The following is a 4302-nucleotide window of genomic DNA, read 5'->3' as shown; positions in this document are numbered from 1 at the left end:
GAATCTAGTTTTACATATAGATTTTAGATTCTTAGCCCTTGCCCCAAACTAAATGATGGAACCTCTGATAGCCCTAGTCCTGAAACTGCAAGCCCTCTGGCCTGCAGCAATAGCAGCAGAATGCTGTCTCCCCGGGGTCTGATCACAATTGGTGACCCTCCCCTCCCCAGGCTATGTGGTATCTGCTGTCTAGAGACGGCTGTAGAGGCCCCTATTGATTCTAATAGATAGCCTCATGCTCTTGCTTATGAAAATTGCCTATGAAACTGCTCCTGATAAGGCTAACTGCAAATTTCACTTCCATAAACCAGGCAGGATGAGGGAATGAAGAACCCTCCCCCCCACCCCCCCCTACAAATACACACAAAGCCCTGTCAAAATTACAGCCTGGGTGGAAACTTGGAATTGCAGGAGCTGAAAGTAGTAAAAGAAAGGAATGAAGAAAACTGAGCACAACTACCTTTAGCTTGTTGCCCGGAAATTCCAGAAATAATCAAAAATGCAAGGGTCTGGCAGGTGAAGCTTGTTCTGCTTGACAATCGGTAACGGTTACCGAAATCGTTATTTTGCTTAGTGATAGATGACATATACTTGAATTGTAGTTGCTATCATTCACTTCTAATTTCTGCTTCTGGAACTTTGCTTTCTTGCACATACACACTACCTGAGTGTGGTTCATGTCTTTAAAAACCCCACTGGAAGCCAGGTGTGGTGGGTGGCTCACGACTGTAATCCTAGCTACTCAGGAGGCTGAGATCTGAGGACCAAGGTTCCAAGTCAGCCCAGGCCCAAAATACTTGAGACTCTTCTCTCTAATTAACCTCTAGAAAATGGGAAGTGGGGCTTGGCTCAAGGGTAGGGTGGTAGCCTTGAGCTGAAGAGCTCAGGAACAGTGCCCATGCTGAGTTCAAGCCCCATGACCCACAAAAAAAAATCCCACTGGATGGAAGCCCTGCACTCTACTCTATTAGTGGGTGCATTCATCCTGGCTGATTAAAACTCCTAGCTACTTTAACTGAATATTGGGTGTCTGTCTGTTTTCCAGCATACAACAATGTCAGAGGGGAAGGGGAGATAAAATGCATTTCATGACATTTGCCTCCCAAAGATAAATGGCCTGTGTGAAATAGGAGCTCTACCGTTCTTTGGGAAAGGAAAACAGAGGAGGATTTTACTTGGGCAAGGTTATTTGTGTGAGTCAGCTTTCCATTATGATAGCAAATCCTACAGATAACCAACTTCTTTTTTTTTTTTGAAATCCCATTCCCCACCCCTACCCCCATCCTGGGGCTTGAACACAGGGCCTGGACACTGTTCTTGGACACTATATTTTCTCAAGTCTAGCACTCTGACACGAGTCACAGCACCACTTTCAGCTTTTTCTGTATATATGGTACTGAGGAATCAAACCCAGGATTTTGTGCATGCTAGGCAAGCACTCTTCCTCTAGGCTATAGTCCCGGCAGATAACCAACTTTTACTTGGGGACTGATAATAAGACAGCAACACAAAGAAGCGAATTTGGCCAATCAGATAGCGTGTAACTCATCTCCTAGCCAGCAAGCAAAAAAGGAGAAGAGGAAGACGCCATCTTCTTTAGAAGCATGTCTTCTATTGTAGCTTGAATCTAAAATGTCCCCCAAAGATTCACGTGTTAAAAGGTTGATCCACAATGAAACAGTGCTCAGAGGTGGGTATTTTGGAAGGTGACTAGACCAAAGGGACTCTGTTGTCATTGATAGATTTGTCTATTGATGAATTCACAATGTGATGTCTATGGCTCCTTATCTCTCATTGCTTCCTTAGATACCATGAAGTGATGAGTCCAGTTTCAGTGCACCCTTTCACCATTGATATTCTCAGCCCCACAGGCTCAGAAACAATGGATTTAGCTCATGCTGGCCTGAAATGTCTGAAATTGTGAACCACAATAAATCTCTCCTCCTTTTTAAGTTGTTTGTCACAGATGTTTGTTTCAGTGATAGAAAGCTGACCAAACAGCATCTATTTCCCCCACCCCATCCTGTGTTTTACAGGCATCTGATCAGTGAGATACGGAGAAGTCACACTTTAAGAGGTCCAAGTGGGTGTCTTTTGCTGGCATCTACAAGGGGACTCATGCCCCCCCCCCAAAAAAAAAACTTGCAGTAGTGAATGGAGCTATCATAAAACATATATAGCCCAAACCACATACCTTGTAAGAAATTAAACATAACAAAAGCATTTTACCTAAATAAAGCAAGCCTGGTGAGAAACTATTAGGGGCTTAGAGAATACATAATTCCTTGGAGAAAGATTTTTCTGGAGCTAACTAACATGCCAATCTGCAATTCAAAGAATGACCTATTTTATGTCTAGAAATTTTTGGAATGTTCTTCTCCTCCTCAAGGTGCCAAAAGAGCAGTAAGGACAAGATGATATTACTTTGACCAATATCCATATTTCACCATGTCTTAAAGGTTCCAGCACCCTCCCACAATGCTGATCTGGGGACTAAGGGACACACTTAAGCTCCAAATTATACCACTAGTCTTGTTAAGGAAGGTAGTATACCTGGGGAGGAAGTCTTCTTTTAACATTAGCTTATAAATAACTTATTGGTTCATTAAACACATATATATTAAGGACAAACTCTGGTCTAAGGCTTGGGACTATAGTGATCAACTAGACAAGTAATTCCTCCTTTCAATCAGGGACTTTATATTGAGGTAATGGGGAAAATAAGGAAAGATAAAGGCAAATTAATTGTGTGATTATTAACTATATGGTGGAAAGCACCCAAAGACTAGAGAAAGAAAACATGAGAGGTAAAAGAAAGATTTATTTTTACATGGTGGCCAGGAAATGACATAAAAGGAAGGCAGCAAACTATGAATAAACCAAATCAGGTATAGAGATATGCGTGAATACAGAATATGCAAAAGTTCAGGGAACTTGCATGATAAAGGAACTGAAAGTTGGCATAAGATAGTTATGGAGAGAATTATGAAGAGCATTATCTTAAAGAGTAGAGAGTTAGTAGCAGGTCCCAGATTACCTAGGCAAGTCTATGAATTATGGTATAGAATTTGCATTTGGTGGATGTGACTATGAAAAGGAGTGATGTTGATCCACAGACACTGTATACATAAACTGCTCTGTTGAGTGGCGACTCTTATGTATAACTACTGAAAAAGAATAACATAATTATAAAAAATTTGCACATTGGGAAATCTACACATTGGAATGACAGATTTGTGAAGATAACCCTCAGTGCCACATAAAGAATGGATTTATTTTGCTACAATTGTAGACTGAAGGCACCAAGCAGGAGAAGATCTACAATTCAGGTAAGCTATGCTGGTATTCTGTCACAGAGTGGTTGGTGGCAGTTTGAAGAGAAATGAATGATTTGCAATATATTTTGGTGGTAGTCTTGGAAAATTAGCTTTTAGATAGGGGAAATGTAGGGATTCAAGGAAAAGTATCATCAGAAATAATACCTAGGTCTTTTTTTGTCTTAAAAAGCCAAAAAGGAGGAGACTGTCACCATTTAGTGGTGACAGAACTCTAGGTGGTAAATTATTCTTTTCTCCTAGGACTGAGAATAAGCGTGTTCCCTAACTTTTTGTTACCATATAATACTTCACTGCTAGGTGAGGACTGAGCATCTGTTTTGATGATGGGTGTGGGACTAGACAGGTTGGGGAAAATTAAGGGTTTGGCTTACTGCATACTCTAGTTGTAAGCTCTGAGACAGTACAAACTGGCAGGAAGACAAAATATAAGATTCAAAGGTGAATCTGGGCCAGAAATCAATTTGTCATCTTAGATCTAGAATTTAAAGTTCATAAAAGCAAATAGTATACCTTAGGGAAATACTATAGAAGAAACTCAAGGATGAGTTCTAAACAACTTCTTTCTTTATACATCACATGAGTAGCAACCAGTACATAAGAATAAGAAGAGAAAGCCAGTGAGGCTGGAAAACCTCAAAGTGACTTGGTCACCCAATCAGTTGCTTTGAATGCCAAAGTCTGAGTCACACAGAGTATATCCCATGTTGACTGAGGTGAGGAGAACACAGCAGCCACGGATTAGGCAACAAACAGAGATTCCCTGAATGAGGCTTAGTTGAAAGATTTGGGTGGCATTAAAAGATGGGCCAAAGACTTAAAGAGAGTCTTCTCTGAAGAAGAAATAAGAATGGCCTATAGACACATGAAGAAATGCTCGCCATCTCTGGTCATAAAAGAAATGCAAATCAAAACAACTCTAAGATTCCACCTCACTCCAGTTAGAATGGCCAAGATCAAGAAAACT

Source organism: Megascapheus bottae, chromosome 7 (assembly GCF_031878675.1).
Source record: "Megascapheus bottae isolate mThoBot1 chromosome 7, mThoBot2.hap1, whole genome shotgun sequence".
NCBI lineage: Eukaryota > Metazoa > Chordata > Mammalia > Rodentia > Geomyidae > Megascapheus > Megascapheus bottae.
The sequence above is the reverse complement of the archived record's forward strand: the minus strand, read 5'-3'. Positions refer to the sequence as shown.